We start from the raw sequence: 26,561 nt of genomic DNA, 5'->3' as shown, positions 1-26,561 counted from the left end.
TAGGAACGTTGGAGTCCTCCATCACTGAAGCAAGCAAGCCTCATGTTAGTTTCAAGCTGCCTGTCTGCCGGCCGCCATCTTGGCTGACAGTTAATTTGCATACCTTGCTGATTAGCCAATGAAAAGGGTAGTGGTCGTACGCCAGTTACCATGTTTATCTTTTATTAGTGTAGATATTTATTTATTTATTTATTTATTTTTTAAAGAGAGAGGTCTGTTGGAAAACAGTTCAGAGCTGTGGTGGAGCTCCATGATACTCCAGGACCAGTTGCCCCGTGAGCCACTGTCTACACAGTGTGGTTTCTACCTCCTGGGCTCAGACAATTGCCAAGCTCCAGCTGTCTTATCTACTCTCAATCCAGAGAGAAGAGAAGGAAAGAGGGTGAGTTACCTGCCTCAAGTAAGTGTTTGAAAGCTACTCGCTACAGTTCCTCACATCCCAAAGGCCGGAACTTAGTCACTAGGCCACACCCAGTTGCAAGAGGAGCTGGAAGATGTAGTTTTTATTCCAGCTGGCCCTGTGCCCAGTTAAAAATCAGAAGTCTACTTAAAACTTCAATGAGATACCACCTTACACCAGATAGAGTGGCCATTATCAACAAGACAAGCAACAAGTGTTGGAGAGGTTGTGGAAAAAAGGGAACCCTCATTCACTGCGGGTGAGAATGTAGACTGGTACAACCACTGTGGAAAGCAGTCTGGTGATTCCTCAAAAAATTAAAAGTAGAGCTACCATACGACCCAACAATCCCACTCCTGGGTATACACCTGAAAAACTCCAAATCATTTATGCTCATTGCAGCATTATTCATGGTGGCCAAGAGTTGGAAACAGCCAAAGTGCCTACGACAGAGGACTGGATGAAGAAGATGTGGTATATATACACAATGGAGTACTGCACGGCCATAAGAAAGGATGGACCTTGAGAACATTATGCGAAGTGCAGTAAGTCGAACAGAGAAAGCTAAGAACTATATGATTTAACTCATATGTGGAATATAAAACTGAAACTTATGTACGCAAACAGCAGTGTAGTGGTTGCCAGAGGGAGGGGGTGGGAGAAGAAAGAGGTTCTAATATGAGGTGACAGGAGATTTGACTTTGGGTGGTGGGCACATGGTCCTATATACAGATTTTGTAAATCAGTAATCCACACATGTAACCTATATGTTCATGTTGACTAATGTCACCCCAATCAAATTTAAAATAATTAAACAAACAAACAAACAAAAACTGCAAAAAAGAACAAAGTCTCCTTCCAAAAGGGAAAGGGAGTGTGAGATTGGGAGACACCTAGTGGTCGCTGCCATATCACAGTCTTAACCAAATGCCAACTTGGGGCCTCAAATTGTGGAAGATGCCACTTGTTTTTAAAAAGAAACTTTCTTTAGTATTACTTCAATAAAAAGCACACAAGTAAAAAAGCTCAATGAATTTTCACAAGTGGGTCAAGATATAAGATGTTACCGATACCCCAGAATGCCCCCCTTACAACAAAAATGAATTCAATTATAAAATAAAATCCCATTAGCAGCTGTCTCGTTCTGTGTTGGCTCATGAGAATTTAGTTTGCAGGCCTGCTTCGTTTTTGAGGAGTCTGTTCCCACGTCCTCTTTGGTAAGTATCATTCCCGAAGTATTAAATCGGAAGTTGAACTTCCCTTATGAGAAATCCTAGTAAGGAGCTATGTCCATGGATTTAGTTATAAGCTACGTGAGATACAGAGAGATGGCATTTACTGTGTTCTATTGTGTGCCAACCTCTGACCTGAGTGAACATGCCACTTAAAATATATATATAATTGATTTCAGAGAGGAAGGGAGAGGAAGAGAAACATCAATGATTAGAGAGAATCATTGCCCCCAGCACAACCCCCACTGGGGATCGAGCCTGCAATCTGGGCATGTGCCCTGACCAGGAATTGAACCGTGGCCTCCTGGTTCATAGGTCAATGCTCAACCACTGAGCCACGCTGGCCAGGAGTGAAAATACCACTTTTGATGCCATCCCCATCCCTGGATCTGCACTGGCTGCCAGTGTGGGATATCACCGGGACCTGAAGCCACAGGAGCCAGCTCTGCCTTAGGCTTCTCGTGTGCAAAATGGGACACTATTGCTGTGACGATAAAATATGAAAAGGGAAATGTTGCCTCTTGGCTCCTCAGTGCCATGAAGGCAGGAGCCACGCCACCTCCCGTCGCAGAGCCGACGGCAGGGCGAGCGGGGAATACACATCTGGTTGATAGAGCCAAGGGCTAGCCTGCCTTCTTCAGCTGGGTCTGAGTCCGGACCGCTAGCCTCTCACCCCTGCTGCCCTGCCCGACGTTTCTGGAACACTCAGGGCCGTCCGCACATTTCACTTCTGCGCCCACTTCCTCCCTCCCTGTCTCACTTTTCATACCGTGCCAGCCCACATCCAGTCAGCTCTTTTCATCTGTCTTCATAAATCATTCCTGCAAGTCAAGTTCTGAGACTGCTTCCCCTGAACCTCCTCCACACCGTATCTAAAATACCTACCTCCTGGGAAAGGCGTCAGGGCCAATTCAGTCTGTCACCGCCGCCTCCGGTACCAGGAGGAAGACCTACGGAGCCTGCGGAGGAGCAGAAAAGGCCGGGCCTGGCACTCTGGGTAGCGCACTTTGTGTCCCCATCTTTAAAATATGCTGGAATGGAAGCGAAAAGTCCCGGATGTAATTTACTTCATGGTCCTCACCACAATGGGCGAGGGTGTGGACGGCAGCATCGAGGGCCTGGGTTAATACCTTGGCTGCATCACTTATTTGCTGTGGGGTCTTGGCCCAGTCACTGAACTTCTCTGAGCCTCAACATCTTCAGCTACAAAACGGAAATGGAGAATGAGTGGGCAGTTAGGAGAATTCAATGAGATGATGCACATGAAATTCTCAGCATGGCGCCTGCATCTTGTAAGTGATCCGTAGGTATTAGCTGTTGTGCTGGGTTTTTCTTGTGGCCTACCCAGTACCCTCCTGTTGTCATTATTAGCAGAACCCTGGTTTTAAAAATAATGATGATAACATTTTCCGGCTTCGCTTGTAGCCAGAAGTAGTCACATGACACGGTTCTTGCCAAGGAGCCATCACCTGGGATCCCCAGTCATGCCCCTGGAGAGCTGTTTGAAGGGAGCATATGAATTGGCATGTGCCTGCCTGCCTTTTTCCTCTGCCTCCTTTTTCTTGTTTAGAATGTGAGTGTGATGTCTGGAGCTTCAGCAGCCATATTTTGACCTTGAGGCAACCTTGAAGATGGCAGCCATGTGCTCAAAATGATGCAACTGAAAGATAAAAGGAGCTGGGCCTCTTCTCCCAGACGGTGCCGTGGCGCTGCCATGCCAGCTCTCAGCCCTGGAGGGCCTGCCATGGACTCCTTGTTACCAAGTGAATGGAGAAAAAACCTCCTAATCATTAAGGGCTCGGGCCCTTTATGTCCAGTTCCAATTACTAGCTGCTAAAGCATGAGGCCTTCCGATGAGGACCAACTCCAACTAGAGCTGGATGGGGGCCTGAAGTGGTTTATGAGCTGTGTCCTGCAGACGATTGAGGGGCTCCCTGGAACCCCCTTCTCAGACTGGAGATCAGGGATGGGGAGCACGGCACCATGCTGCCTCTCCCCCATCTTCCTTTATAATGTTGTTTTCACATACTGGGCGCGAGATGAGGGGTGAGTGGCCCAATTAGTTTTGGTTTAAAGAACAGATTCCGGGGGGCGGGGGGGAGAACTAAAAGGGTTTGGAAACTGCTGTTCTTGTCCAACCCCCTCATTTTACAGATGAGTGATCTGAGGCCGCCAAAGCGAGGTCACTTGCACAGTCAAGCTTAGCCAGGCAGAGCCGAGATGAGAACCCAAGTTTTCCGCTCTTTCCGGGGGCCCTGCCAAGGGCTGGAACTGCCACAGAAAAAGCAGATCCAAAGAGTTTACAATCGCTGACAAAGCCCCAACCCACCAAGCCCAGATCAGCTGCCCGCTCTCCCCCGGGGAACGGGAATGGACAGACCCTCCATTAAAACTAATGAGGACAGGGAATGCCCTTCAGGGTCCTGGGCAGCCGAGCTGCCCTCCCGCTGGGAGAAAGTTGGACCACGTCCCTCTGTTCTCTCTACAGTAATTCATTAATTGTTTGTTTATTTGTTTAAAAGTACACACACAGTAAATGTGTGGTGCAAAGGGGGTGAAGGGATGGTGTGAAGTCCTCAGTGCATGGGGCTCTTTGTCCCTGTTCCTGTAGTTCTCCTTTTCAAAGCCCTGGCTAAATCAATTCCAGATCAATGGCTGCTAAGCTGCAGCAGTAAACACCACCTCATTCAAGGTCAATTAGAGCAGCCCAGGCATCTGTAGCAGGAAGGTAACTGTGGGAGGGGAGGCAGGGGGAGCCTTTACCAGGGACCTTCTCTAACTGTGTGTAGCCCTGTCCTTGTCCTTCTACCTTCACACACTGGGTCTACTCAGTAGGTAGTAAATGGCCACTGGAGTGGAATTGGCAAGATGTAATAACAATTCAAAATATCTATTCCGGGGCTGGAGAAACTCTTTTCCTTAGCACTCCAGTCCATCCATCCGTCTGTCCATCCAACAAATACTTTTATTGAGCACTTATGTGTCTAGCAATGTCCTCGCTTGGAGCTTATTTGGCGGGAGCGGGGAGAGACGGAAAACAAGCATGTAAACAAGGAGACAAACAACAGAGCCCATGGAAGTGGCCCAGAGGAAGCCACACGGCACCCCCTCCAGGGGCAGCCTGTAAAATGTTCACTGTCCAGCATACACACACACACACACACACACACACCTTCAGAGAACTGCCCCTCCTCTGCCCCCATGGGCACCTGGCAATACCGCCATCACTGTGCTCCGCCCCACAATACACAAGGGCGGACACCAGCCTAGCCTACTGGATCCCGGCACACAGCTCCCTTGGCCCTGTGGTTGCCCCATGGCAAGTGTAAGACCCAACACAGGGCCAAGGGAGTTGTGTGCTCAAACCCTTCCTCAGGGTTTTCATGCGGAGTTGGAGGTGGGGCGGAATTGAGGGCTGCCAGGTGCCACCCCCTGTGGGATGGGAAGAAAAGCTAATTTGCTGAACAGAACGCGCCAAGCGGAGGCAAGCAGAAATGCGAGAGAGGGTCCTGATCGCACTGTGCCCTGACCCTGGTCCCCAGGACCCTCAGAGCTGCTGCGATTCCTTCAGGGCTTTGAGCTCCGCCAGCATGTGAGTCATTAGGTTCCCATTGTCCCAGGCAGCTCACGTTGGGTTTCTGTCACCCGCAACCCAGAGTCCTGGCTAACTCTGCCCTTAGAGGCAGAGAGATGACATAACAGTGACTCTTGCCACTTTACTACGCATAGACCCATTTGAGAAGCTGATGAAAGCTGTAGGTGAAGGTAATGCGTTGCTCACAAAGTTGAACCAGAAGTGGAGAAAAAAGGCAGGACCATGGAGGTTACCGGTGAGAGCACAGTTGTGTTTGCGCCACTGTTAGCAGCACTGGACACTCCCACCGTGGCCATTGCATTGGCAACGCCGCTGCTGCCACCCGGAATAGCCTGGACCGGAGCCCACCTCTGAGATCACTCTCCAGATTCCTAGTCCCAAGAGAGAGCCAGTTCCCTGAGCATAGTTAGGTGCTGCCCCCTGGTGGCCAAGAGCAGAGAGAAGGCCTCTGCCCCATCCGCCTTCCTCAAGGAGTCTACACTAGGGAGCATGCCCCCAGTACCTCCTGGTTTCACATGCTGGGTCTCTTAGGCCCTTTAAAGGCAGTGTGTGGAGAAGGAATGTGCCTGCTACAAAGGTGTTTGTTTGTTTACAAAGGTCTTTTGAGATTTACAGTTTAATACTTCAGAAGTTGGTTAGTATTGAAGCTGGACTAGAACACAGGTCTCCCATTCCCCACCCCCACCTCCTCTCTGTCCTCCAGCCCTTCAACTCCAGTGTGGGGCCAGGATAGAGAGGAGGTGGGTGTTCCCATGGCAACCGCAAGTCACAGCTTTACCAGATGATTTTCTTGAGCTTTTCATACTTTTCTAAGGAAAGATGAGTCGCAGCTTTGTGTGAATTAATCTTTATACCTTTGTAAACATAACTTTCAGATGAATACCTTTACAATTCAGCGAAACAACTGCGTTCTGTGTGTTCTTCCGAGAGTGTGACCGCCCAAGGACAGGTCTCTGAACACCAGGAGGGTCTCTGGGCAGGGCAGCAGGGGCCACAGTGCCTGGGAGGCAGAGGGGAAGAGAGAGAGAACCTGGGCAGACAGGGAGGGAGCTGGAACTTCTAGTGATTTCATTATGTTTCATCAGGCAGCACTGCATCTTAGCTGGACAGGGCAATTAACAGCTCCCCAAGCTCCTAATGAGTCCTTTTTTTTTTTTTTTTGAGGGTCAAGCTACCCGTGGAGTTTCCCAAAGGAATTTGCTCTTGGATACTAACATCTCAAAAGTGGCCTCTTGGTCCAGGGCTACTGGGTTTGAAACCGGGAATTCTGGATCCAGAGCCACGGCCTATAATTTGCAAGGAGATCAGCAGTACCACTCAGCCCTGACCCCAGCACTCACTATTGTGACTGTAAGGACACGTCCCCTTCTGGGCAGCTTGGGAGCCCTGCTTCCTCACAAGCCTCTTCTGAAACCCCCTTCCCTCAAAGGGCCCGCCGAGTTCTGTACCTCTCTCACCTGGAGATGGGCACAGCCCCCAAAGGCAGTGGCTTCTATTTGCCTGGAGGGTCCAGGATGGCTTCCCACATATCTGGTGTCTTAGTGGGACAGCTGGACCTCTGGGCTCAGCGGGGCCCCTCTCTGCGGCCTCAGGGCCTCTCCAGAGGACAGTCACACTTCTGATGTAGCAATCAGGGCTCTGAAAGCAAATGTTTCAAGAAGCCACAGGCTGACACTGGAAGGCTTCTTAAGACCTGTCACTGGAGGTCCCAGAACATTATTTCAGCTGCCTCCTGTGAGACAGGCAAGTCACTCGGCACAGCCCAGACGCGAGGGCAGGGAATTCATTTCCACATTTTGGTGAGGGGCAGCTGGCATGAGCAGGAAGGGAAGAGATAGGTGGTGGTCCTTCAGAGAGGATCTACCGCAGTCCAGTACCATAATCGCTCAGTACCCATTTAATGGATGAATTAAGTGATATGAAGACAGAGCAGCCCTTCTGAGCTCACGAAGTTGATGTAATGGTGAAATGAAAATAAAGCACATGAAACGTGCTTTTGAAACTATCAAATGCTGCACAGAGAGAGGTAAGGGGCTCCTGTTAGGAGAGAACATAAGCTTACTCTAGTTTATAAGAGGATATTTGCAGGGCTCCCTCCCAGCTGCTCCTCCCACATGCAGATGTGAGACAGACATCACTAGTCAATCACTGCTCTTTCCCATTGATGCTGGACATGGTCTCAGAATTCTTCTCAGCATAACACTCCAGTCGTCTACTACCAACTGATCAAAGTTGACCTAGGAATTGGAACCTACTGGGTATCTTTGTTCCTGCCTACATTCCTGTTGCTAAACCATCCCCCAAATGCCCAGGCCCTCAGCTTCTTAAAACAGACACACAAACTGCTTCCTTTTTTTTTTTAGAGAAAAATTTAAAAAGAGAAAATTTAAAGAGAAAAATTTGAAGCGCTGAGGAAGATGAAATGACAGACACCATTACCCTCCAAAATTGGATTTATAATGGAAACAGAAACGGATGATGGCAGCGAGCTCTGCCATTAGGAATGATTGTAAATGAATAACTGCATGAAACAATAGTCATGTGACATCTCATAAAAGAGAGACGCCGTCTACCTTGACATACTTCCCTCTGTGAAAACTCCACTGCGAGGTGAGACAAGCCAAAACTTGTAAACACCAGCCACACTGGCTGACCACCATCTGCCTCCAGGCTCGTCACCCACCCACGGATTCCCCTGACAACCACGCCACCGGCTATTCAGCTTCCTACGGAATTTGCAAAATATATTTTGACTGCTCCACTGAAGTCCTCGAGGAAAAACAGAGGAAAAACACAGAACCACCTCCAGTTCTAAAAGGGCTATGCCATCTGCTTGCTGAGGAGACAAGGCCAACAGCGGGCATGACTTTGACAGTGGAATGGCCCTAAAGACCACTTCTTGTCCTTCCTCAGCCTTCGGGGCCCCACCACTGTCCTCAAGTAAGAAAACACAGGCTGATGGTGGCTGATAGAAGTAGAGGAAGCCAACTATGTGGCTAAAGACCATGGGTGTGGGATGAGGAGACAGTTCCAGTCTCAGGGATGTCACTATTAGCAGGCCTCCTCTCATCTTCCAACCCATTAGCAGCTCCCATTAGTTCCTCTCCAGGACGTGCTCTTGGCTAAAGAGAGACAACTCTTCCACGGGCATGCCCTCTTCCCAGAGCCGCTGAATCCAATGACTGTGGACATGGGGGTATAAAGGCCCAGCCCTCGCCCAACTCTGAGGGCCCTCCCAGCTCCAGAGCTCCAAGAGATGGGCGGAGACCTTGGCTGGGATTGCACCGCAGCTCAACTTCTTCCTCTGCCCATTTCTGCAGCTGTCACTCCTCCACAAGCTGGGCCTGAGAACATTCCCCTGTACATTTCCTGCACACAAATCTCGATCTCAGTGCCTGCTTCCCAGGGAACCGGCCTGCGACACAGTCTAATGGGGATGAAAGGCTCACGCAGGAATCAGAATGAACCTGTGCTCCACTGTCAATACCCTGGGGAGAGGTTGGGAGGGCCCAAGGAGTTATGAAGGGTTCTTGGAGGAGGCAAGCCTTAAGCTGAAATCAAGCTACACTTCAGAAGACAGGGGGGATTATAATATTATTTGGCCATAAAAAAGAATGAAGTACTGACATATGCTTGATCATGGGTAAACCTTGGAAACATGCTAAGTGAAAGAAGCCAGTCACAAAAAACCATGTGACAATTCCATTCCTATGAAATGTCCAGAACAGGGAAATCTCCAGAGAAAGAAAGTGGATTGCTGGTTGCCTAGGTCTGATAGCTGGGGGCTGGGGGCCTGGGAGGTGATAGCTAAAGGGAACAGGGTATCTTCTTGAGGTGATGAAAACATTCGAAAATTAACTGGGAAAGCTTGCACGTATCTGTGAATATACCACTAATAAATACCACTGAAACTTACACTTTAAATAGGTGAATTGTATTATGTGTGAATTATATCTTGATAATGTTTTTTAAAAAAGACAGAGGAAAATGTGGATAGGTTAACAGGAGGGTGAGAGAACTGCAGATGGGCAAAAACACAGGCAAAAGTGTGGAGCCCTAAGTAAGAGCATGTGTGCATGTGTGTGTACGTGTGTGTGTGTGTGCATGTATGTGTGTTTAGGTGTGATGGGAAGTAGAAAACAGTAAAGGCGGTGGCTGGGAGGCTATGATCATGTAAGCAAAGCCTGTCCAAGCAGAGAGGAAATTTATTCTGGAAGATCTGGGAGAAATGGGCTGAAATGGGGCGTTAGGCTGATAAATATGTGCAGAAAGGATGGTGGCCATAGAAGCCCAGCAGTGGAATTAAGACATATGATCACTATAGGCTTTGCTTGTATCAATGGGCCGCTCCTGCTTCACTTTCAATCCTGGTGCCGATGACTCTGCCCAGCCGAGAGAAAGGTTCCCGTCAGCAGGTACAGATCAGTACTGACATCCAGTGGTCACAGAGAAGTCACTGCCTGAACCCTCCCTCTCGCTTCCCAGAATCCAGTAGGGGCTTTCCTCACCCAGAGAAAGGAGGAGTGATGGAGGGTGACAGCTACCAAGGGTGCTGTTCACTTTGGAAAACTGTGTGACCTGCAGCCAGAGGCCAAGTAATCCAGGCCAGTTTGCAAGATACACGTGTGTGATTTGAATGCTGACCCCAAAGTCAGAGGGGAAAATGGGGGCCATCACTGGCAAGGTAAGACCCATAAAGAATAAAACATAGCCCAGCCAGTGTGGCTCAGTGGTTGAGCGTCAACGTATGAACCAGGAGATCATGGCTCGATTCCCAGTCATGGCACATGCCTGAGCTGCAGGTTCAATCCCCCGTAGGAGGCGTGCAGGAGGCAGCCCATCAATGATTTTCTCTCATCATTGATGTTTCTATCTCTACCTTTCCCTTCCTCCCTCTAAAACAAATACAAACATTTTTTTTTTAAAAAAGAATAAAACATCTGCAAAGTGCTGTACAGCGGGGGCTGCTAGGATGGCGGTGGTGACGGATATGGCAGGGCAAAGCGGAGGTGGTAAGGAGGCACTAGGGAACACCAGGACTCCGGGGGCTTGGCCAGATGACAAATAACACTTCCAACTTCCAATTTCACTCAAGCTTTGGAGACCCAACCTCGGACTGCCAGGGTGACCTCATCAGAAAAGGGAATTCTGCATTTTCCCCTGGACAAGTCTCTGAGATAGACATTAGTGAGTAACTACAAAGGCCACCTACCTTCAAAAATTACATATCAAAATGGTTTAAAAAAATAGAAACATAACCCAAAGGAAAAATACAAGGCACTGTTCATTCTTATGTCAAAGGGATCTATTGTTAATGTTAGTTGGACCAGTAGACTACACCCTTATTTATTTCCTTATAATGCTTTTCTTGTGTTCCGTTTGCATTTGCCCGAGGGTTTTGCCTAGGAAGGTTTTGCAAAGTGGATGTAAATGAACTTATGAGATGATCAGTAATAGTGAAATGGTCTGTGCATAAAAGAGAAAAGGCAGAGAGGTGGTTTTGGAGGCTCAGAGACCACATTCCTGGTTCTTTCTGTTTCATGTTTCATAAAGTCCTAGAGTGAAACTTTAAGAAGCTTAGTCTAGTCTCCCTAGTTGAGCTTCATTTAAAAGAACAGCCAGTTTTCTCCTGCTTCCTAAAGGTATCAGAGGGCATTGAACCCGAAGCAGCATTATGCAGTTTTTTCCAGATTTCCATACATCTGTCAAGGAAAAAAAGACCCACTCCAGCTAGTTTAAAAACAAAGGGATTACAGTTTATAGAATTAGAGGAAAAGCTGAGGAGATGTACAATTTCCGGGAGCAGCTGACTCTGACCACCGGGAAGCTCCCTGTTGAACTGGAAAGCTCCAATCCAGACCAGCAATTGGTGCTCTGCCCCTGGCCCACAGACTGAGTGATGGGACATGGAGTCTTCTTTTAACGCGGCCCCAATAGAGCTGAATCCCTCCTCAGCTGTGCTTCTCAGCACAAGCAGGAGGAGAGCAGCATCTGCTCATGTCCCCCTCCCAAATCTCATCTAAGGTATCTGACTGCTAAATGTAAATCACACCCAGAATCCTAGCAGCAAGGGAGTCTGGGAAATGTAGGGTTTTTTTGTTTTTTTGTTTTTTGTTTTTAGTTTTTGGGATACTGCAGTATGGGAGACCAGAAGAAGAATGTAATCAATGGCTAACACCAATCTATCATGCCCACTACAATAGTTTATTTTTATTTTATTCTAGAATTATTTTACTTTTATTTTTTTTTAATATATGTTGATTGATTTCAGAAAGGAAGGGAGAGGAAGAGAAACATCAATGATGAGAGAGAATCATTGATCAGCTGCCTCCTGCACGGCCCCTAGTGGGGATCAAGCCAGCAACCCAGGCATGTGCCCTTGCCTGGAATCCAACCCAGGACCCTTCAGCCCACAGACTGATCCTCTATCCACTGAGCCAAACCAGCTAGGGCTAACTTTCATTTTAATCTTTTTTAATTACAAAAGGAATACATGCTCACTGTCAACGGGAGCATAACAAACAAAACAGAAATAAAGTAAAAAATGAAAGTATCTTGCCCTATCCCATTCTCCAAAGGGAATCACTGTCCGCAGTTTGGATTGTAGCCTATCAGTGGTTTGTGCACTTCAGGGGGTTGGGAGGATTGTACTACCTACTGTTCTGTCATCTGTATTGTCACTTGAACGTATATCCTGGACATCTTTGCATAAGAAGAGATGAGATTCTAACTCCTGTTTTTAAAAGAGCTGCCAGGTGTCCTGTGAGAGAGGTACTCTACCCATTGACCTGGGGCTTGCCTCTAATGATTCCATGGTATGCATAATGCAAAAGGAACAGCTGCGCAGGTATTTGGAGAGGTCAGGTTTCCGGAAGTGAAAAACCTGTACCATATTCTGAAGCTATAGCTTCCTAGTCACCATACAGTCAGGGCACTCGACTCAGTTTAACTGCCTGAAATGTAAAACTCAAAAAATCAACCTAAACCCTAAAGATGTAGATTCAGCAAACATTGCTGGAGCCTGTTGTCAGCACGAGGGGTTCATAAATATGGCCCCCCATTCCTAACCTCATAGGGCCCGCCCTCTGCTGCAGACAGGCCTGTGCACAACTAGTCAGTGCCCAGCCCCAGGAGGTGAAGGGCAGGAGGCTGGGAGAGTGGAGAGAGGACATGCCTTGGTCCCCAAGGAGCAGCAGAGTTGGGAGTGTCAGACAGCTAAGGTTAAGAATCTTATGCTAGCACATGGAGATCTGGGGGTCAGGAGGAAGGCTGGGTCACATGATATCAGCTAGGTCCCCTGATGGCCACCAAGGACATATGCTATGACATCCCTTAGCAAAGTGCCTGCAGATACTCCAAAGTGTGTTTCTCCTGCTGTTGTTTTAGAACCTTGACTGGGGCGTGTCTGTATCTGAGCTGGGTTGCCCCTAGCATCTCAGCCAATCCCAACCTAAGTCTGTATAGCACAGAGGCCTCAGCAATAAGGGTGGCAGTGGACATGTGCTGCTATGCCCATCACATACAGTTGCTGCTCCGCTCACCAACAGTATTCCATTTTCCTTTAGAGAATTCTCCCTCCTCCATTCTCTGCCATGGAAACTAGACGGAATTGCCTCCCTGCAACTTCACCCCCTTCCTGGGCCAGAAGCTGATTCAAGCATGGGATTCTGACACACTCTGGGCCATCCAGCACTTGTGCAAAATCTATGGTAAAAATATCCTCTCTTTCTCTAAAGGTCTGAAATTGAGGTGTGCTGCTATCTGAAGGGAAAGGCTGATGCCTGAAGAGTCTGGGGTCCTTCTGTGAGCCGTGAGGAAGGCAGATTAGAGAGGGTTAAAAAAAATGACTTCAGGGACATCATGAGAGCCCGGGTCAAGCATCACCTGAAGGCAGACTTTTCTCTATACTTCTAAATTACATTAATTATTACTCTGTCTAAACTAGTTTAAGTTGGAGTTTTCTGTCATTTGCATCATACAACATAGACACTTTTTTGCATATCATCCACAGGGCGCTTCCTTGAATAGCCTCTAAAATCAGCCTGATATGCAATCTCCACCACGGCCCCAGAAATTGCTCCTGCTGGCCTCTCGCTGAGAGCCCTCTGAATGTATGTCCTGGAAAACTAACTCGAACTGGCTTAGACGAAAAGGAGAACCATATACGCATGAAGAGCAGGAGGAATCAAAACGAGGGCCTCCAGCAGTTCAGCATTCTCTCTCCTAGCCTCTGGCTTCCTTCCCCAAACCTGCTTTCTCATGAGGCTGGAGCATTGGGTGCCCTCAGCTCTGGTCTCACCCATGCACAACGCCTACCCAAGAGGAAAAAGGTCATTCCTCCAGCTCCCAGGACAAAAATCCCTGAGATCAACTCTGATTAGCCCAGCGGGACTCACATGTACATCCTCGAACCAATCCCTGCAGCCATAGGACTGAGGTGCCACAGTTGGCTCTGTTTTTGGTTTGATTTGCCTTTTGGTGAGAGGCAGAATCTATTGTTATGGCCCTAGACCAGCCGTGGGCAAACTACGGCCCGCGGGCCGGATCTGACCCGTTTGAAATGAATAAAACTAAAAAAAAAAAAAAAAAAAAAAAAGACCGTACCCTTTTATGTAATGATGTTTACTTTGAATTTATATTAGTTCACACAAACACTCCATCCATGCTTTTGTTCCGGCCCTCCGGTCCAGTTTAAGAGCCCATTGTGGTCCTCGAGTCAAAAAGTTTGCCCACCCCTGCTCTAGACCCAATCGTTGGAATAAGGAAGGCGTGGTTCCTTGGGAAAATGGAGCAAAGTTGAAAGAGTAAAGGATGCTGACAAGTCATAATAAAAATGTCCACGACCTCTCATGGCTGTTGTACAGATCAGTGATACTGGGTGCAGAAGAGCTCCCATAAAATGTCTTGCTATGTGACGTTGGCTGTCATTTGTGGACAGAGAGTCACTGGTACAGCTAAGAGGCCAAGTGGAGGGGCAAACAACCCCAGACTTAGAGACAGACATGATTGGCTTGTAACCAGTGTTGTGCCCTGGGGTGAGTCACACAACCTCTGTACACCCAGTCCTATTGAGATTAAATGATGGCATGTGCCTAGCCCTCACTATAGAAGAAGTTAAAGGCCTAATTATGAAAGTCTTTTCTAAATATGTCAGTAGCTGGAAACTACAGATGTTGGGCCCTGGACTCGAGTGGGGCCCAAATGTCCAAGAGAAAAACTTGCCAAATCAGCCTTGACCTGGAAGAGTTTTAAGATGTCCACAGCAAAGACAAGCCACAGGAGGGAAGGGAAGGGAAGGGACACTAGCTCAGGGCGGGCATTTCTGCCATCTTCAGTCACTGTTCAGTGAATGCACCCGATCCCAGCGATGACTACAGTTTTGTGCCTGGTCATTTTGATTTCCATGTTGCCTTTTCAATTACTTTCATAGTACCAACAGGTCCATCTTCTTCATACATGAACAGGAAACCAAACCTTCCCATGTTCAGCTTTTTCTTTTTTATTGATTTTAGAAAGGAAGGGAGAGGGAGAGAGAGAGAGAGAGAAATATCAATGAGCCCTAACCGGTTTGGCTCAGTGGCTAGAGTGTCTGCCTGCGGACTGAAGGGGCCCCGGTTCGATTCCGGCCAAGGGCATGTACCTTGGTTGTGGGCACATCCCTAGTAGGGGGCATGCAGGAGGCAGCTGATCGATGTTTCTCTCTCATCAATGTTTCTAACTCTCTATCCCTCTCTCTTCCTCTCCGTAAAATCAAAAACAAACAAACAAACCACGAAAGGAAACATTAATGAGAGAGAATCATTGATTGGCTGTCTCCTGAATACCCCCTACTGGGGATCAAGTCCACAACCCAGGCATGTGCCCTGACAAGGAATCAAACAGTGATCTCCTATTTCATAGGTTGACACTCAACCACTGAGCCATACCGGCCAGGCCAGCATTATTAAGAGGAAGACAAAATGGGCTGACTTCTCAGCACCCTGCCCACTCCTGTCCATCTGCGGTTTAGGGATGGCAATTTCTCTACAGTCCCAAACCCTGCTCCCCCACTCCCCCCAATCCTCAGCATCCCTCTGCTCTCTCCTCATACAACCAGGCACCCAGACAGCCTCATGGGGCTGGAGGATAAACTTGGCTGGAGAGGATGAGACCGTGGCCTTGGGACCCACAGGAGGAAACTGCTGGCCTACAGATGCCGTGATGGGTGGGGTCCAGGCTGTGGTACTCAGCCACCCCCAGCAGACTCCAGCGCTCACTCACCGCAGTTAGCTGCCTGCCGGAGGGGAGAGATAAGACAGGGGAAGGACAATGTGCAAAAAGATGCCCACGAGATCAGCCCAGCCCAGGAGATGGCAGAGAGCAGTTCAGAGTCTGGCCATGGTCCCTCAGCCCCGAGTCAGAGTTGCTGACCCAGAAGGCTCTGCGCCTTCCCAGTGAGGCTGGAGGGCAGGGCTCGGGACCACAAGGGGTTTATCACCCCTGGATCAGAAGAAGCCTGTCCTTTGCAGATAATGGACTCCAGGATGAGGAGAAGCTGGTGAGGTCAGAGCAGCAAGCACTCAGGCACCCAGAGAACCACTTGGCTGCTTCCTCTGCTCCTGGGAGCGATGGCACACCCCCACACACACCACCCCCGCCCCAACAACAGGCACAAAATCAACTGGAGTTGGTCATCACGGCTGCCGTTCACACTTGTTCTCGCTCCACACCCCCGCCCCTTCGTAAAAGGCACCTCTCCTGATTAATTTCTGGCTGCCTGTCATTGTTCCCAACTTGTCGTAAATCTCAAGGTGTGCCAGGATGTTCTATATTTACTTGGTGCTTGCCCAGGCCTGCTGAGTTGGCAATCCTATTAGCACGATTTTTTTTCCCACTGTGTTTGTGAAATGAAATAAAATCAAAAGGCCCTGTGTCCAGAGGGCTCTTCTTGCCCCCTTTCCCTGAACACTCAGGTTCTGGGGAGGTCATGAGGTCTTTGGAGCGGGGCCAAGGGTGCTTCTTTGCCTTTGGTGCTGAGCAGGTCTGGGAGGAGGCGTTGCTGGGAGATAGAAGTCCTCCCTGCCTTTCATGAAGACGGGGCCCTGGTGCGGGTGGAGGACGAGATCCATAGTCCACAAAGCAGAGGCGTCAAGCGGCTGAGATCCTGAGCAAGAGGCTGGGGTGCAGGACATGGGGTTCAAGGCAGGGAGGTGGGTTCCAGCCCAGTTCTGTCCGTCCTACCTGGTGACCTTGAGCAAGTAATCCGAGCTCTCGCTGAGTCTCGCTTTCGTCATTGCAAAGTGGAGAGAACAATCCCTGCCTCATAAGGTGACCATAAGGATGAAATGAAATCTCATACTTATAATTCCTTGGCGCCAGGCCCAGCGGGGAGCCAGCATCCAGCAAAGGCTTCGGGCATTTCTGTCGGACACTGCATCCTATAGTGCTGTATGTTCCAGCGCGGCTTCTGGGGACACAGGGGGGAGAGGGGGCCTTTTTCTGGGTCCTTCGGTGGGAACCAGAAAGGTTTGGGAAAGGCTTTGAGAGCCTGAAGCACGGGTATGATTAATGAGATGAGAGGGCAGCAAGTGCTCCTGAAACTGCTCCAAGGAAGTGATTTATTACTGAGAAGCCGAGGTACTCCAGCTCCACGAACGGCAGAGCACTTGAGAGCATTTTCCTGGGTAACAGGCCTCGGCCCCGCACTCGCCTGCTCCGCAGGAATAGTCTTTATAAGTCAATTCTTCCCTGGGCTTCTTTTTTAAAATATATATATATATTTTTATTGATTTCAGAGAGGAAGGGAGAGGGAGTGAGAGAGAGAACCATCAATGACAAGAGAGAATCACTGATCAGCTGCCTCCTGCACACCCCACACTGGAGATCGAGCCCACAACCCAACATGTGTCCTGACCGGAAATTGAACCCTGACCTCCTGGTTCATAGTTCAATGCTCAACTACTGAGTCATACCAACCCGGCTTCACTGGGCTTCTTCATGGCTGAGTGCATGAATACGGGCGGTGTGCAAGATGACACATTCCTTGGTTCATGTCATAGAAGTGAGTTCCTCAGGGAAAGGTCAGGAAGTGTTTTAAGCAATTTTCTTAGAAAGGAAAATCCCCCCCTTATATGGAATCTTGGGACATTGCGGTAGTGGAATATTACATAGTCAGCCGGAAATACTCGCATTGAAAAATACCGATGAAAAAAGCAGGGTGCGAAGTGGATACTGTATGATCTAGGGCATTTTTAAATGTTTAAGACAAAAATACACCTTCTGGTCTCTAAGCAATCGATGATGAAGGGTTTTTGTGTGTCTTTGTCCTACTTTTTTGTTTTACTAATTTTTCAATGAGCATGTATCTTTATAATAATGATAATGACAAGAAGAAGGAGGAAAGGGAGGAGATAAAGAACTTTTAAAGATCTCTCAAACCTCCTTGTATTGCTGGTTCCCATAATAAATCCCACTGTCCCTCTCGGATACCAATAAGTCACTGGGGGCAGTGAGGGAGGGGGGAAACATCACCGTAGTGACAAGTCCATGGGCATCAGACTAGGACTGCAGGGTACTGACAATCCAGGGAATTTCACACCCTTGTGTGGACTTTCTTAAAAGGAAAAAGATGGATGAGACCAGTGGTTTTCCAAGGCAATCTTTTTTTTTTTTTAATATATTTTATTGATTTTTACAGAGAGGAACGGAGAGAGAGATAGAGAGTTAGAAACATCGATGAGAGAGAAACATCGATCAGCTGCCTCCTGCACATCTCCTTCTGGGGATGTGCCCGCAACCCAGGCACATGCCCCTGACCGGAATCAAACCCGGGACCCTTGAGTCCGCAGGCCGACGCTCTATCCACTGAGCCAAACCGGTTTCAGCTCCAAGGCAATCTTATGCAGAGGTTTAGTGCATGAAGCAGGTTACAAAGGAGCCAGACCGTGTATTAGAAGGGAGGGAAGGAGAGATGCAGGAGCCTCAACCATCCCCGTCCCCCTCAGTCCCCCAGGCCCCCATCACCAAGTCCATGAGATCCTTCTTTTGATCTCTCTGCCTGAAAAGGAAACACAGCTTCAAAGTCTTGTATTCGACTGGCCCACCATGTGGAGAGCAGAGAAGCTGATGGCGGGGCAGTGGGGAGGATTCCATTTCTAAGTTCCTGGGAAATACATTTTTGCAGAATACCCACTTCCCTTTAAATAACTCTATCCAGCTTTGTTTTAGAAACTAGCAATAAGGGTATTTTTGCCAAACAAATATGTCCTCTGGGAAGAGTGTTAAGGTTTGATTTGTAAATACATTTAAGGGTTTGACTTATCTAGTTGCGACATGGACCCTACAGTTTACGAGACTGGATAAAATCATGATTATCAGCAGCTGATTCAGGCTTCCGGTAAGTTATACGTTCCTGTTAAGTTCTGTGCTTGGCTTCTGGGGTGGGGATGGGGGTGCTTTTTTAGATTTGTTTCTACCTAATTGTCTTCTGGAAGAACAGATTGCTGTGGGTTTAGTTTTTTGGGTCTTTGTGTTCTTTTTAATAAATGTGTGTTTGTGTATTTTTAGAACTCGTTTGCAAATAGGGCCTAAAATTTCAAAGGCATGTGTCTTGTCGGCGCTTTGATTCTTGAACTCGTCTCAGCGCCGTTCGGAGGCCTAGATCCGGTCTGTCCAGCAGCCACTGGGGGCTGCTTCCTTCCTTCTGTCCTCCCCGAGAGGCAGCCAGAGGCAGCAGGCAGCCATGGTTAACCGTGCGGGTGCGGATGAGTGTGTGTGTGGGCCGGGGTGCTCCCAAGGTCCCTGGAGTGCATTTTGGGACGGTCATGTGCTGTGGGGGCCCAGCTGAGAGAAACGGAAAGAAAGGGGCCACATAGTTGTCAGGCTTTCCTGTCCCCTAACAGGCAACACACAGCTCTACTGGGACCGTGCACTGGGGCCACGAGCAGAGACTCAGAAGTAGAAGTGTGGGCCTGGAAGGAAGACTGCCTTCTCACCAGCTGCTTGCTGGGTGACCTGGGGCGAGCGTTTGTGCCTCCTGGAGGCTGTGTGCTCACCTGGAAAACAGAGGTAATCTGAGTAGTTTGTTATGAAGACATTTTACATAATCCCATTGGCCCTGTGATTATGTAAGGAAGAAATGCCCATGACTTTTAGAGATACTTAAAAAAGTACGCAGAGATGTATACCCTGAGAGCTGGGGTTTGCTTGAAAATAATTAAACAGAGCCCTGGCTGGCATTGCTCCGTGGTTAGAGCGTCAGCCCACACACCGAGGGTCATGGGTTGATTCTTAGTCAAGAACATGTACCTGGGTTGCAGGTTCAATCCCCACCCTGGTCGAGGCACATGTGGAAGGCAACCAATTGATGAGTCTCTCTCACATCAATGTTTCTCTCTCTCTCTGAAAATCAATGGAGAAAATATCCTTGGGTGAGGAGCAACAAAATAACAAGCAGAAATAAAGTGGGATTATTTCATTTGCATCAGGTTCAGAACAAGCAAGACTAAAACTGAGAATGAAAACTGTAAGGAAATTAAATGAATGAAAAGAAATAAAAAATGAGAAGTGGAAAAGGGCACCAGGGAACTTTCTGGGATGTGGAATGTTCTGTAACGATCTGAGTGATGACTACATAAATATTTGGCAAAAGTCATCAGCCTAAGGCTGGTTCGGAAAAATAACAATAATGTGTGTATGCGTGTAATGCATAATAAAACAAATGTAGCATTTTGTTAATATTTGGTGAATCTCACTGAAGAGTATATGGAATTTTTTTGTATTATTTTTGCGACTCCTGTAAACATGGAATTATTTCAAAATAATAAAGGGTTAAAAAACTCATCAAAATGTGCACTTCAGATCTCTGCATTTTACTGTATGTAAATTATATGTCAAAGTAAAAGTTAAAAGGGGGGTTAGGAAGCATACGTAGTAAAATCTTGACAAACATCGACTCTGTGTGACAGGTGTATAGAGGCTTATACGTTATTCTTTGTAGTTTTGTATAGGTTTAACTATTTTTATAACACAAAACAAGTTTTAAAAAATTTAAAACTACCAAAATATCTGTCAAGTTCCTGGCCCTGTGCCTGGCACAGGGTGGCTTCCCCTTCTAAAAACAGTCCCATCTGGGCCGCCCTGCACCTTCTCTCTCGAGGGATCAGGGAGTTACACACACGCCAGCCTGCTGATGCTGGCATTGCCTGTGACCTCACTGGACAAACAATGCACTCCAAGCTGGTTTTCTCTGTCCTCCAACTACAACAGGGTGAAGCAGACAGCCAGACAACCTTGGGGATGCATGTCCTTTCCAAATGCCCACTCGGGTGCATCACTTTGCCTGGATGTCTTCCACCGGCAGATGCTACACTCAAAGCAGCCGTAGCCACAGAAGGCCACGAGGAAAAGTCATGGAGGGCAAAGACAGAGATTTGTAAATACCGTGTAGCCACGCTGGATCTAATTGCACTTTTACAAACACTTGCCTTGGCCCACACAAAGGGAAAAGGTGAGGGCTGATGACCTTTGAGGTGAGTCAAGCACATCTCTTAAGAAAGTCTCCATTTTTATGAGACTGAACAGGGGCGCTGACCCAGGAGGATGGAACCAGTTGCTTTTTCCATCCGCACCACTAATGATCCCCGTGACCTTGGTGAGGCACCTCCTCAGCATCTATCCTCCTCCTACAAATGAGGGTTTGCACCTCCAGCTTTGTGATTCTCTAAACCAAATATTGAGCCTTCGGAGGGAAGGGCGCCAGGTCAAGGAGTAGCCGTTAGTGCTGCCTGAGCCCAGGCAGGAGACAAATGAAGACACAGGTGAGATCGAGACTGCAGGAAAGATTTGGTATAGCCAAATCTCCCAAATTGCCAAAGAAAGTGAAAATCTAGATTTTTATGTCCTATCTCCTGATTTCCAAATTACAGTAATTAAGTCAGATTTTTTTATAAATGCTATGTGAACCTAACAAAAATATTTATGAACAGAATTTAGTCCCTGGGCTGTCAGAATGTGTCTTTTGTGACATCACAGCTTCCTGGCTGGGGGCTAGATTGGAGGTCTCTGATCTTTCAATAACAGGGTTATGTGGCTCCTTAAGTCTCAGAGAGCTCTAACTCAAGGCTGAAAGTGAATGTAATGACGAATACTTCAAACATTTTTTAGCATAACTTATAGAAAAAAAATTCATTTTACAGTGGTGCAAATCTCTAATAATAAAAGGGTAATATGCTAATTAGATGAATGTCCTTTCAGACGAAGCCGGAACTGCAAGGGAGGCCCGGGTCCCGGGTGCCAGAGCGAAGCCGGTGCCAGTAGCCAGGGGAAGGAAGGCCTACTCTTGCACAAATTTTGTGCATCAGGCCTCTAGTACATATATAAAACTGAACAAAAAGATTCACAAAATAAAACTTACCCCTACTATAAGTGATGCCCTCTGATATTTTCTATTTATCCTACTTCATTTTTTAAATGCTGCTAGCAACCCATTAAACTGATTTCATAGGTCATGTTGGAGAAACATTGCTTTAGGGTTCACAATTATTTAATTCTCCTTATGAGGTAGGAATTATTATCATTTCCATTTTACAGACTAGAAAAATGAATCTCAAGCTTCGAACAACAGAGCTCATATTCTTTCTAATATTTTTTTAAGGCAAGAAAGGGAAGAAAGGGAGAAATTGGAAGCCTCCGAAGGGCAAGGTCACAGAGGAAAACTCCCAGAGGCAAAGCAATCCAGGACCACCTTGGGGAGAACAGGCAACTCCAGCAGGAGGATGAAGGCTGTGTGCGGTGGGGCATGCAAGCCATCTCCCCTCTGCCTCCCTAATGAAATCTGCAGTGAAGTCCACATGGCTCCCATGCCATGGGTGTGTGGCTTCTTTAAGGAGGAGCCAGGTTGTCATTCAGGTAACCCCACTGCCGACTCAAAGGAAATGATGAGGTTGCTAATGCCTAAGTCACATTTATGAGCTTGAAATTCCAGCTGCAGACAGGTAGGAGTGGGTGACTGGCAGTCACAGGGAGAGAGAGGATTTAAATCTAAGATCCATTTGACCATCAAGGCTGGCCTGTGAAACCTCATCACTCAACTTTACTACCTCTCAGTTCATTATTAATGAACTGACAAAAATTCCACGTCTTCTCCATCAATGATCACAGAGCACAAGAGACAGCAGCCTCGCCTAGGGATGTCAGCAGGGAAGATTTCGTTAGACCAGTGAACTTTGCTCCTGATTGGACCACTCAGCTAAGCCTAGCGATACTGTTTCTAATCAAGCTTGGCTGCCATCTGGACTGGGGTAGGGAGCCTGGCAACACCCTACACAGCCCAGCACAATCCAGCATGGCCCAGCATCGCCTAGCCCTCACTGGCAGTACACCTGACTGCATTCTAGGATGGCTGGATCTCTCTCCATCTCTGTCTCCTTTCCTTGTCTCCTCTACCTCCGGATTCCTAGGGAGAACCAGTGGAGGTGAGAGTCTGTTTCCAAAGTCAGTGATTTCAAGTCGTTTCATTGGGTGGCTTTTTGCTTTCTCTGAAGTGTGTGGTACACGCACAGCTGCTAGGTAATGTTTAAAGCCAGTGAGTCTTAGATTTGTATCACAAAAGTCAATTAACAAGGCAATTTCTTCCCTTGGTTTGTATTTGTATATTATTAATGAATTATGAGGCCTCCTAATGTGGTAAATTAGCCTAGGTAACTCGGGAGCAGAGTACAAACATTCCCCCCACCCTCTTAATGGCCCCAAATGTTTATCTCATACAGAGAAAACTACACACAAGCACAGGGAGGGCTCCCTGCTCCAGCAGCCAAGGAAGCACACCGGAGCAGCTCTGATAAATATTGATGTTTGTTTATCCAAAGGCGCAGACCATGCTGGCAAGCCGCCACCCCTCCCATGCTCATGTAACTGGCAAGAGTCATTATGCAAGGAGGAGATACAGGAACCTCAACTGCCTTTGCTGAATGACCGTCAGCCTTTGTTTCCTGAACACACACACACACAGACACACACTCACTAGGAAAACTAGATGTCCTGACCTACGAAGGTCAGGCATAGGACAAAATAACAACAACAATCAAAACAGAAAAATACCTATGTCCGATCTTTAATCGAAGGGCAGAAGCACAGAGTCTTGCGTGCATGGAGAATGGGGATGGCAGGCTCTCTGCCTCACTGAAGTAACTCGCTTAGGGATGTGTGAATGCTGCTCCAAAGTGCTGCTTGGTTACAGATCGATGCCATTAACAAATAAATTGTGCTCGCTATAAATGCCAGAGCATTAACATGGAGATATTTATAAGCACCCACTCCGTAAGTCACAATGGAGCACCTACTAATGTACAAGGCAATGTGAACAATACCCTTCATCTCATTGCATTCATCTACTTCCAAGCACCATGATTCAGCCTCAAAATGTTTGGGACTAAAGCTGAGTATAAATTAATAAGACCCAGGTATTCGGTCCTTTAATGAATCTGTATTGAATGCTTATCGTGTGAATACCAGGTGTTAGACACACAACAAAAGCAGGAAAAGATACAGCCCATTGAGTAGCCCAGCAACCAGCTGGGAAGACAGACATGTCAGCAAAGCGTTATAGAGCAGACCAGGAGCTAGAGGGGCACCCCCCGGCTCCTGGGACACCCAGGAAGGAGAGGGCCATCAGGAACGGCCAGGAAAGTGTCCTGGGGAGAAGCGAAGTGCCCTCTACTTATGGCCTGTACTTTCCCCCATGTTGATTTCTGCTCCTGGGGTATGAAACTTACTCCTCCAGGTAGCCTTCTCCGGAGGACTAGGAGACCTCACATAGGCACATCTCAGGTGGGAAAATCTCAGGGGGGCATCTCCCTGTGCCCCAAGATTCCCATCTTCTCCGTTCAGAGACAAGAGAAAAGAAAACCAAAGAGCTCCTCTTTTCACAATTAATTCTCTTTCTGACAAAATCAATCATTTTCTGTCTGCCCAGGCTCCTTTAGACTGAGCCCCTTGAAACCCTCTAGAATCTAGATGACACTGACCGCAGAGAGGCCTGAGGGCACTCAACAAGGCCGGGCATCCCAGGAGCCTCTTCTTACAGCCTCTTACAGGGAGATCGGCCTGGGGCCAGAGACCTGGGGGGGAAACCCCGTGCAGCTTCCAGCATCTGCAGAGAGCAAAAAAGCAGAGAACTGCCTGGCATCTCATCCTTCCCCCAGTCTGTGGGCCTGCAAGTGCATATGTCTCTAATTTGCATTTTATGGGTTTCTACCTGGATGGCATAATGAATAGCTATCTGTACGCAATATTCCCTTTGCCTCCCCACTCCTGTCAGCTTCATCTAATTAAACACCTACTCCCCCTTCAGATCTCAGGGAAATCTGCCTTCCCCCAGAAGCCTTCCCTGACCCACTGGGCTAATTATTGACTTATTCACTCTTACTATCAGGCACCTTTTCCTCTATGACCTTTGTTATCACTTGCAGTCATGCATTCATTTTGCATCATTTTCTTTTGTTTCTGCCTGCCTGTCCCACGGCCATAGCCTCCATGCCGGACCCCGACAGTGTCCAGTTTATTGCCCTCAGTAATCCTAGCTCTAGGCCAATGCCCAGCACTTAGTATGCATTCAACAAATTCTCCTAGATGATAGAATAAAGTTCAAGGAATGGAACTCTCCCCAGAACCCGTCTCTCTTGTTCTACCACAGAGCCCTCCTGCCTGGCTTGGGTTTCTGTTTGCTTGGAGGCTTTGCCTTGCTGATCAAAGGCATGACAGGCAAAGGCCCTCCTTCAAGCTCCAAGCATCTCCTGGACTGCCTGGCCTACAGGAGCCCTTCCAAGGCAGCATGAAAATAAATAAACAGGTATTTTTACAAATTAAGATCTAAGCGCAAAAAAAGGCCAAATATTTTTCCAAGAGTAGCGCAAATTTGTTGTTTCAGAAGATTTTTATAAAAGACAAAAATCAATAATGTTTTTGTGCCAGTCGATGAGCTTCACGTTTAGAACAGGAAGAGAATCTAATGGATGGCTTTTCAGCTGCTTTCCTCCCTCAGAAATATGATGCGGTCCTGCCTGAGAGGAGTCTGAGGAGACAGAGGGCAGAAGGCTAAGGACGTTGTCTAATGCAGGGAGTAAGTTTGGAAAGGAGGTCAGACTCTCCCCGACCTGCCAGGTTGGTGACTGGATGGATATTGTCTGCTCTTCAAACTGTCTTTGCATTCAAGTAGAGACCTTCAAGGATATCTACCAGCAGCCTCCTCACCCCCAGACACCAGGTCTCACCCTGGGCAAGAGTTGATTCTACCAAGGCTGAGGGATTCTCTGTCCCTGGAGTTTGGAATCAGGCCCCAGAGCCATGTGCTGGTCTGTTAGGCACTTGAAATGTGATGCCAAGACAGGTCAGGTTGCCACGTGCATGAAGAGCCACAGAGAGCCATCCTGCAGACAGAGACAGAAGAAGGACAAGAGGGAGAAGATCAAGTGTCCACAAAGGAGAGGGCCATCTTATTCCCAACTTTCTAGGCCTGGTCCTTGTCCCTTCTGAGGCCAGCCTGAGTTTCCTGTCCTTAGAATCCATGAAGTCCCCTCGTGTCCTTCCAGAAAATGCCCTTTCTATCTCTTGTTGGCAAAGTTAGTTTGAGTACATTTCTGTTCCAGATGTATTAGTTTACTCTGGCTCCTGTAACAAATTCCCACAAATTGGGTGGCTTAGAATGACAGAAATTTATTCCCTCTCCCTCTGGAAACCAGAAGTCTGGAGGTGCCGGCGGGGCTGTGCTCCCACCAGGGCTCTGGGGGAGAATCTTTGCTTCCTCCAGCTTCTGGCGATTCCTGGCTTTCCTTGACTTGCGGCTGCTTCACTCCAATCTCCGCCTCCATCTTCACATGACCTTCTTCTCTCTTCCTGTGTCTTCTTCTCTTCTAAAGACACTGATCATTGGATTTGGGGCCTATCTGGTGAATTCAGGTATCGTCTCAATATCATTAACTTAATTACATCTGCAAAGACCCTTCTCCCAAATGAGGTCACTTTTTATAAGTACTTGGGGCTAGGACTTTGGGGGCCACCATTCAACTCACTATACCTTGCATATACATTGAGCTCTAAAACAAGTTTACCAAATATTCCTTACAAAGTAGGGGTGACTAGCTGATGCACAGCCCACAACACAAACTATTTACAGATTCTAAGAGATAAGTAAATAAAGCAACTTGCATTTGTGGGAAAAGTGTTTGTGGCATTTTGTTTTTTAATATTCTGGCCTGGATTCAAACCTGGTCTATCACGTTAGAAGTCACTGTCTTCCCTCGTCTCCTCTGAATTTGTATTCAAGATAATTCAGCTATGCGGCTACTCTGGTGTATTG

The 26,561-nt window shown here is 47.7% G+C and overlaps 1 long non-coding RNA gene across 1 annotated transcript in view; it reads right to left on the bottom strand.

Moving 5' to 3' along the window:
* LOC102765066 overlaps positions 1-26,561 on the bottom strand; it is a 42,842-nt gene that overhangs the window by 1,214 nt on the left and 15,067 nt on the right. The window contains exon 4 of the long non-coding RNA XR_435215.2: positions 2,518-2,835. This is a non-coding gene — a long non-coding RNA (uncharacterized LOC102765066). The remainder of the gene's footprint in view (positions 1-2,517; positions 2,836-26,561) is intronic.

This window comes from Myotis davidii, unplaced genomic scaffold (genome assembly GCF_000327345.1).
Source record: "Myotis davidii unplaced genomic scaffold, ASM32734v1 scaffold72, whole genome shotgun sequence".
Classification (NCBI taxonomy): Eukaryota; Metazoa; Chordata; class Mammalia; order Chiroptera; family Vespertilionidae; genus Myotis; species Myotis davidii.
This window is presented reverse-complemented; position numbering and strand designations above follow the sequence as displayed.